Genomic DNA, 10000 nt, shown 5'->3' on the forward strand with positions numbered 1-10000 from the left:
CATTGTATCACGTATTTCCGATAGATTTCCAATATGATGTACAGACAAAACGTTACTATGTATGGCATCGGACAGCAATGCTGAGGACATACAGAATTGGAGGTCATATAAATTTGTTTTGATTCATTTTCTCTCGGTGATTAAATAGATATAAGCATTCATAGGGAATGAGATTAGCGGAAGAGTAGCGTCCCTTGATTGGACGTCACCTTACAGAACGTCAATTTGGGTTTGAAGTGTCTCAAGCCGCTTTCACCGGAAGCGAGGACGAGAGACGCATACGCACAACCAACATGACGTTCTCTCTAATAACTTTTCCGCCGGTGATGTCACAGACTATGGGTGACGTCCAATCAAGGGACGCTACTCTTCCGCTAATCTCATTCCCTATATAGAGCAGTTCCATGGCTTCACGTATTTCCGATAGACTCCCAACATGATGGACAAAACATTACAAAATATGGCAGCAGACAGCAATGTGCAGAGGACACACAAAAAGGAAGAAAAGGGGGAGGGGGGTATTTAGGTTTGTTTTAATATTTTTTTTTCTGATAAAATATAAGGCCCATCGAGCCAGAGTTTATCGCGGTATCAATTAGATTCAATAGTCTGATGTCACGTCGTCCAGCAACGGCGGCAATAGTGGTTCTAAACAAAGAAAATCGGTACTTTTATTATTCATGCTGGCTAGAACTTTTCATATGTCTTGTGATCAGACTGTGTAAAAGTAAAAACATGATCTTTTTTTTCTTCTTCTGGATACGCTTTTATGCTCGTAGGAGAAATATTTCATAAGGGCGTCCGCCATTGTTCCGATAGTTTAGAGCCAGTTACAAAGTTACTATGTATCATTATGAGAGAGAGAGAGAGAGAGAGAGAGAGAGAGAGAGAGAGAGAGAGAGAGAGGGGGGGAAGGGAGAGAGATAGAGAGAGATAGGTAGATATATAGATAGAATGATAGATAGAATGATAGATAGAATGATGGATAGGGAGAGAGGGAGAAAGGGAGAGAGAGAGAGAGAGTGAGAGAGAGAGAGGGTGAGAGAGGAATGAAGAATATATATATATATATATATATATATATATGGAGAGAGAGAGAGAGAGAGAGAGAGAGAGAGAGTGAGAGAGAGAGAGGAAGAAAAAAAAAAGAAAGAAAGAGAGAGAGAGAGGTATAGATAGAGAAGGGGGGTGGGAGGGTAAAGAACATATTCGTTTATGTCCTTTGATAATTAAAAGTTTATTCAATGCCATCAGCATTTAAATAATCAAAGATCAAAGAGAGAGAGAGAGAGAGAGAGAGGGAGAGAGAGAGAGAGAACGAGAGAGAAGAGAGAGAGATAGTGTTTGTGTGTGTTTGTGTGTGTTTGTGTGACTATTTTTGCGCTCGCCAGAACGGGATAACCCGATAGTGACATTAGAAACTCCCCATATTTACATGCTCGTAGCCTCACACCCTAAACCAACGTTCATGTCTTTACAGTTCTGAGCACCCAAATTCTTATGGGCTCATTGTTGTAATGGAAAATATCTCCTTAACCCTTAAAAAAAAGTAGTCATTCAGAGCCATTTGGCCCATGGAGCGGGGGTTTAATCTCTGTTTCTATATATTGTGAAACGGACAATATCAATTGCTTACTATCTTTTAGATTGGACGTTAGTCTATCGCAAAGTACTTTACGCCAAATCTAACAGACAGGGGGGTCAGAAAATAAAATCTCGACTGCACACGAAATCGATCTTGGTCACTTTGCGTATGAAGCGAGTGCTCTACCAACTGAGCTATCGGATCCTCCGGAAATAATATCAAACAACGCCAAATATTGTCCAGTACAACAATGCTAAACCAGGCCGCAAATTGGATTCAGTAGTCTGATGTCACGTCGCCCGGCAACGGCGGCCATCTTGGTTCTAAACAAAGAAAATCATTACTTTTAATTCTTCAAGCTGGCTAGAACTTTTCATATGTCTTGTGATCAGAATGTGTAAAAGTCAAAACATGATCAAATTTATGTTTTTTTCCCCTCTGGATACGCTTTTATGTTCGCCGGAGAAATATTTCATACGGGCGTCCGCCATTGTTCCGATAGTTAAGAGCCAGTGTTACTAAGTTACCATGCGTCATTAGGAAGGAAGTGACGTTACCACTGTTGAATCCTATTGAGTTAGGGAGAGCTGACTAGCTCAAGGCCACACAACTCAGCTAGCTGTGGGTGATTCGAACTCGGTACCTTCCGGGTACGAAGCAAAGATTGTACCGCTGAGTCACGCTGCCCTTGCATTAAGTTTAATCAAAGTGACTTCCCTGCATAAATATTTGGCCAGAATATTTGCCCCCGTCCGTCCGTCCGTCCGAGCGGCCAGTGGTCAGTTGCCAGTGGTCAGGACTACGAAATAATAACTACTAATATAATTAATTAACGTCGAGTATTTGTACAAGTTTCGGGACGAACTCCCCGCCATGTTTGATATGATTCATTTGTGAAATTGTTGGAGGTCCAAAACCCTACTTAACCCCTTCCTTACCAACTATAGGGAATGAGATTAGCGGAAGAGTAGCGTCCCTTGATTGGACGTCACCCATAATAGTCTGTGACGTCACCGGCGGAAAAGTTATTAGAGAGAGAACGTCATGTTAGTTGTGCGCATGCGTCTCTCGTCCTCGCTTCCGGTGAAAGCGGCTTGAGACACTTCAAAACCAAATTGACGTTTTCTCTGTAAGGTGACGTCCAATCAAGGGACGCTACTCTTCCGCTAATCTCATTCCCTATAGGAAAATCGTCACATTCGTTACGATACAACCAACATTTAGTTTTCTTATTCAAATTTCTTTTGTAAAAAAAAAAATGATTTTTTTATATAGGGCAATATCCACTAAATGTGCTCAAAGCGTTTTACAAGGTGTCCCTGTCCAACAGCGACATTTAACATTTAGGACGGGACATGACGCCTATTAGGCGATGTAACAATTTTTTTTTTCGGACAGAGACAACGCTGTAAACGGCAAGGAACTCATTTTACACCTGAGTATGGTGAGAGAATATGAGTAAAGAGTCTTTTCCAAGGACTCAACTATACGCCGAGCGAGGCTCGAACCCAGGACCTTCCGATCCGAAAGCGAGTGTCATACCACTAGACCACATAGCCGCACGTACATCATAAAATTGAAAGAAAATGAACAGTAGTGTGTTGTAGAGCATGTTTTGCTAAAGAAATTATGTATGGCAAGAACTTTACTTTGTGTTTGAGTGATATAAAATATATTTTTGTGTTAGTTTGGTGTGAAGTTTTGGGGAAAATCATGAGAGTGGCTGGACTCTTTATTCACAATCTCTCACCGTACTCAGATGTAAAATGAGTACCTGGGTGTTAACAAAAATATGTAATATAGAAAGAATGAAGTTGACGTCACTCTGGTCTTTGTTATTGTTTTTCGCCATCCGCGTATATGCGTAAAATCACTAAACTGTATTAACCAGACTATAAACGTTCAAGGTTACAATTAGTTTTGTGTGTTGGTCCGTCATATTTCCGGATGGCAATGTTATGAGCTTCTTAGCCAAGCGCATCCTATCTAGATATAGCTTACCATGCGTTGTGCCTTGTTCTACATTTAAGTGTTGTTGCTGGCTCGGGTCGTCGCCATCGTTAACAATAGCCTGACACTCGAACCCTCTCGGACTGGCAGTTTGACGCCATTTTTGTTTTTGCACCGTCTAGTGAGTTGTCGTTGTAGAGCTCAAGGAATCAAGTGATTTGAGTGGTTGAACTATTGAATACAACTCACGATTTGTTTTCTTTTGTGGCCATAGACTGGCATTTTGACGTCATTATTTGTTTTTTGCACCGCGTAGTGAGTTGTCGTTAGTAGAGCTCATGGAAACAAGTTATTTCATTGGTTGAACTATTGAATACAACTCACGATTTGTTTTCTTTTGTGCAAAAGACTGGCATTTTGACGTCATTTTTTGGTCAGTGTCAGGCTATAACTTTACGAAGGCCACAGTTTCAGTGTTAGGCTGTAACTTAACGATGGCTACGATAATAGCCTGACACTGAAACCCAAAAAGACTGGCATTTTGACGTCATTATTTGGTCAATGTCAGGCTATAGATAGTTCTTAGTTGACGTCACTCAGGTCTTTGTTATTGTTTTTTACCATCCGCGTTTATGAGTAATGCTCACTGAACTGTATCAACCTGACTATAAACGTTCATGGATACACACAGTATTGTGTGTTGGTCCTTTTTGCTTCCGGATGGCAATGTTATGAGCTTCTTAGCCAGGCGCATACTATCTATAAGTTAACGATGGCTACGCCAGGGTCCTCTTGTAAAGCGATTTGTTCAGTGGATATTTTTCGACCGCATTAAATTAGCGGCACATAAGTATTCCCGATAAAACGGACTAACATCTAGAACCATTTTAATTCCAACCATCTTTTTTTTCATTTTCTTATTAAGATTCCATATTTTCCTCTTTATTTGCTAATATTACAGCTGTCAAAATCCCTGAAAAGAACCATCCGTCAGATGAAAGGACACGAGACAAATGAATATTTATTATACAATTCACCATTGGCTTGGTTGTTTCACCCCCCCCCCCCCTCCACCACCCCCCAACCCCTCACCCACAATATACCCCTGTAGTCTTCAACAGTCGTAACGTCACTTCCCTCGTAATGACGCATGGTAACTTAGTAACTGGCTCTAAACTCTCGGAACAATGGCGGACGCCCTTATGAAATACTTCTCCTACGAGCATAAAAGTGTATTCAAAGGGGAAAAAAAAAACATTATAAATCTGATCATGTTTTGACTTTTACACATTCTGATCACAAGACATATTATGAAAAGTTCTAGCCAGCATGAAGAATAAAAAGTACCGATTTTCTTTGTTTAGAATCACGATGGCCGCCGTTGCCGGGCGACGTGACATCAGACTATTGAATCCTGTTGTCCTTCATCAATGCACGCAAAAGTGAACTATAGATAGAACGAAGTTGACATCACTCAGGTCTTTGTTATTTTTTTTGTTGTACTATCCATGTTTACGAATAATTCTCACTAAACTGTATTAACCATACTGTAGATAGTTCGAAGTTGACGTCACTCAGGTCTTTGTTATTGTTTTTTGCCATCCGCGTTCATGAGTAATTCTCACTAAACTGTATTAACCAGACTGTAAACGTTCAAGGTGACTCATAGTTTTGTGTGATGGTTCGTTATACTTCAGGATGGCAATGTTGTGAGTTTCTTAGCCAAGCGCATACCATCTATAGATACGTATGCGCCTGGATAAGAAACTCACAACATTGCCATCCGGAAGTATAACGGACCAACACAAAAATGTGTGTTTCAATGAACTTTTATAGTCGGGTTAATACAGTTCAGTGAGCATTACTCATAAACGTGGATGGCAAAAACAATAACAAAGACCAGAGTGACGTCAACTTCATACTATCTATAGACGAGTATGCGCTTGGCTAAGAAGCTCACAACATTGCCATCCGGAAATATAACGGACCAACACACAAAACCGTATGTAACCTTAAACGTTTATAGTCTGATTAATACAGTTTAGGGAGAATTACTCATAAACGCGGATGGCAAAAAACAAGAACAAAGACCTGAATGACGTAAACTTCCTTCTATCTATAGGTTACCTAATAATAAAACCTCTTCAGAATTTCCTATAACACGGACAAAACAAAAACTTACCAATTGGATTCAATAATCTGATGTCACGTCGCCCAGTGACGGCAGCCATCGTGATTCTAAACAAAGAAAATCTGTACTTTTTATTATTCCTGCTGGCTAGAACTTTTCATATTTCTTGTGATCAGAGTGTGTAAAAGTCAAAACATGATCATATTTATAATGTTTTTTTTTTCATCTGGATACGCTTTTATGCTCGTCGGAGAAATATTTCATAAGGGCGTCCGCCATTGTTCCGATAGTTTAGAGCCAGTTACTAAGTTACCATACGTCATTACGAGGGAAGTGACGTCATGACTGTTGAATCCAATTTGATTTCAACCAATTTTTCCATTTTCTCTTTAGGGTTACACGAGCTTTTCTTCATTTGTTAATAGATAGTATGCGTTTGGCTAAAAAAACCCTCTCAAACCTGGGACTTCGAAATGTCTTTATAAAGTCCCAGGTTTGTTGTTGAGAGTATTTTGCCAATTAATATGATTGATATTTATTGAAGGACGAGTTTTTTGGCCAAAGAAGAAGAAGAAGAAGGAAGAGGAGGAGGAGGAGGAGAGGAGGAGGAGGAGGAGGAGGAGGAGGAGGAGGAAGGAGAGAGAGAAGAAGAAGAAGAAGAAGAAGAAGAAGAAGAAGAGAAGAAGAAGAAGAAGAAGAAGAAGAAGAAGAAGAAGAAGAAGAAGAAGAAGAAGAAGAAGAAGAAGAAGAAGAAGAAGAGAAGAAGAAGAAGAAGAAGAAGAAGAAGAGAAGAAGAAGAAGAAGAAGAAGAAGAAGAAGAAGAAGAAGAAGAAGAAAGAGAAGAAGAAAGAAGAAGAAGAAGAAGAAGAAGAAGAAGAAGAAGAAGAAGAAGAAGAAGAAGAAGAAGAAGAAGAAGAAGAAGAAGAAGAAGAAGAAGAAGAAGAAGAAGAAGAAGAAGAAGAAGAAGAAAGACCCGAGTGACGTCATCTACGAACTATCTATACACAACGTTCATTCTAAGGAGTCCTTCAGAGCCATTGGGCCCATGTAGCGGAATTTATCCCGGTTTCTATAGCGTGAAACGTTCAATTTCAATTGTTTACTATCCTTTGGATAGGACGCTAGTCGATATTGTCAACAAAGTCACTATATCCGACGCTTAGTTTATAACGTCATTTTTCACCTACTGCAATTCAATTGTATTTTCTTGGGTGCTTTCACTCGAATATTTTGAGTTTCTAAAGTCCACTTAATTGAAATTTTAATTCATATAGGGAATGAGATTATCGGAAGAGTAGCGTCCCTTGATTGGACGTCACCCATAGTATGTGACGTCACCGGCGGAAACGTTATTAAAGAGAGAACGTCATGTTGTTTGTGCGCATGCGTCTCTCGTCCTCGCTTCCGGTGAAAGCGGCTAGAGACACTTCAAAACCAAATTGACGTTCTCTCTGTAAGGTGACGTCCAATCAAGGGACGCTATTCTTCCGCTAATCTCATTCCCTATAGTTTTCCACCAACATGCACTTATTTACAGGTTTGATAACCCAGTTCCTTATGGGCTCATTGTTTTTATGGATATCTCAAATAATCACGCAAAATACAGTCCATTACAAAAATATTAGATTAGGCCCATAATTGGGGTCGGATGTCAGACCTGCATATATATACAACTCGTATTCCTAGTTTCAAAAGTCCACTTAATTGAAATTTTGATTGATATTGTATACTTATTTACAGGTCTGAAACCTAAATCCTTTTTTTTTTAATGACCTTTATATAGCGCAATATCCACTAAATGTGCTCAAAGCTCTTTACAAGGGGTCCCTGGTCAACAACAACATTTAACATGTAGGACGGGACATGACGCCTGTTAGGCGATATTACAATTTTTCGGATAAAGGCAACGCTGTTAACGGGCAGGTACTCATTTTACACCCGAGTAAGTTGAGATAATGTGAGTAAAGAGCCTTCTCCAAGGACTCAACTATGTGCCGAGCGCGAGGCTCGAACCCAGGACCTTCCGATCCGAAAGCGGGTATCATACCACTAGACCACAAAGCCGCACATTGGCTCATTGTTGTAATGGAAAGCTAAAAAAAAAATGACGCAAAATATACTCCATTCTAACAATGTTAGACTTGGCCCAGAATTGGGTTCGGATGTCAGACCTGTATATATGTATACATTGTCTTGGATGCTTTCCTCCAATATTCTGAGTTTCTACATTCCACTTAAATGAAACTATTATTCATATGGCTTTTCCACTTATTGAAATTTGAGCTTTTATATAGGGCAATATCCACTTAACATGCTCAAAGCGCTTTACAAAGGGTTCCTGAAAAACAGCAACACGTAACATAAAGGTTGAGACACGACACCTGTTTGGCGATAATACAATTTTTTTCCCGAAAGAGACCACGCTGTTAACGGCCAGGTACTCATAATTTTACACCTGAATATTACGAGAGAATGTGAGTAAAGAGTCCAGTTACCAAGAACTCAACTATGCGCCGAGCGAGGCTCGAACCTAGGACCTTCCGATCTGAAAGTGAATGTCATACCACAAGACCACATAACCGCACTTATCAGGCTAAAATGTTTTTTTGTTTTTTTTAATTTCTTTAAATGCCGTTTGTCGTTTTCACGGAGTATTGAAAGATTTAAAGCCATTACGGGGAAATCCAAAAATCAATACTATTTGAGAATGTGAGTAAAGAGTCTTTTCCAAGGACTCAACTATGCGCCGAGCGAGACGCGAACCCAGGACCTTCCGATCTGAAAGTGAATGTCATACCACAAGACCACATAACCGCACTTATCAGGCTAAAATGGTTTTTTTTTTTTAATTTCTTTAAATGCCGTTTGTCGTTTTCATGGAGTATTGAAGGATTTAAAGCCATTACGGGGAAATCCAAAAATCAATACTATTTGAGAATGTGAGTAAAGAGTCTTTTCCAAGAACTCAACTATGCGCCGAGCGAGACGCGAACCCAGGGCCTTCCGATCTGAAAGTGAATGTCATACCACAAGACCACATAACCGCACTTATCAGGCTAAAATGTCTTTTTTTTTTTTTAATTTCTTTAAATGTCGTTTGTCGTTTTCATGGAGTATTGAAGGATTTAAAGCCATTACGGGGAAATCCAAAAATCAATACTATTTGAGAATGTGAGTAAAGAGTCTTTTCCAAGAACTCAACTATGCGCCGAGCGAGGCTAGAACCTAGGACCTTCCGATCTGAAAGTGAATGTCATACCACAAGACCACATAACCACACTTATATTGCTAAAACGTCTTGCTTTTAAAAATTTCTTTAAATGCCGTTTGTCGATTTCATGGAGTATTGAAGGATTTAAAGCCATTACGGGAAATCCAAAAATCAAATATTCACCCAAGCTTTTCGGCTTTTAATATTTCATAATAAACGCACAATCGCCTTATCTCGTGACGTCACTAAGTGGCTATTTTTAGAATCTCTTTACATCCGGGAAGAATAGGACAACAAATGATGATGATGATGATTTGAAATGAGTGGTTGTGTTTTGTTATTATTATTTATTATTATTATTATTATTATTATTATTATTATTATTATTATATTATTATTATTATTATTATTATTATTATTATTATTATTATTATTATTATTATTATTATTATCATTATTATTATTAGTATTATTATTATTATTATAATTATCATTATCATTATTATTATTATTATTATTATTATTATTATTATTATTATTATTATTATTATTATCATCATTATTATTATTATTATTATTATAATTATAATAATAATAATAATAATTATTATTATTATTATTATTATTATTATTATTATTATTATTATTATTATTATTATTATTATTATTATTATTATCATCATCATTATTATTATTATTATTAAGTTTTTATTTATTATTTATTTATATGTTGTTGTTGTTCTTTTTTCTTTTTTTTAAATATTCGAGTCTTGTCTTGTGTTGACTCATCTTATTGATAGGCTATGAGGCCTAGTCGACGTGTACATATATACAGGTCTGACATCCGAACCCACATATGGTCCTAGTTTAACATTGTTGTAATGGACTAGTTATATGTAGCGGTTTATTTATTTATTTATTTATTTATTATTATTATTTTTTTTTTTAGATTTCCATTAAAAACAATGAGCCCATAATGGAATTGGGTTATCAGACCTGCAAATAAGTGCACGTCGGGTCTAGGGGTATGACACTCAAAAAAAAAAATAATTGAGCTTTTATATAGCGCAATATCCTCTTAACGTGCTCAAAGCGCTTTACAAGGGGTCCCTGGTCAACAGCA

General features: G+C 38.0%; 1 protein-coding gene across 1 annotated transcript in view; it reads right to left on the minus strand.

Annotated features, from left to right (window-relative positions):
* The window catches only part of LOC144960414 (uncharacterized), a 240165-nt gene that overhangs the window by 25191 nt on the left and 204974 nt on the right, over nt 1-10000 (minus strand).

This window comes from Berghia stephanieae, chromosome 15 (genome assembly GCF_034508935.2).
Source record: "Berghia stephanieae isolate SIO BIC M18660-M18661 chromosome 15, UCSD_Bste_1.3, whole genome shotgun sequence".
Classification (NCBI taxonomy): Eukaryota; Metazoa; Mollusca; class Gastropoda; order Nudibranchia; family Aeolidiidae; genus Berghia; species Berghia stephanieae.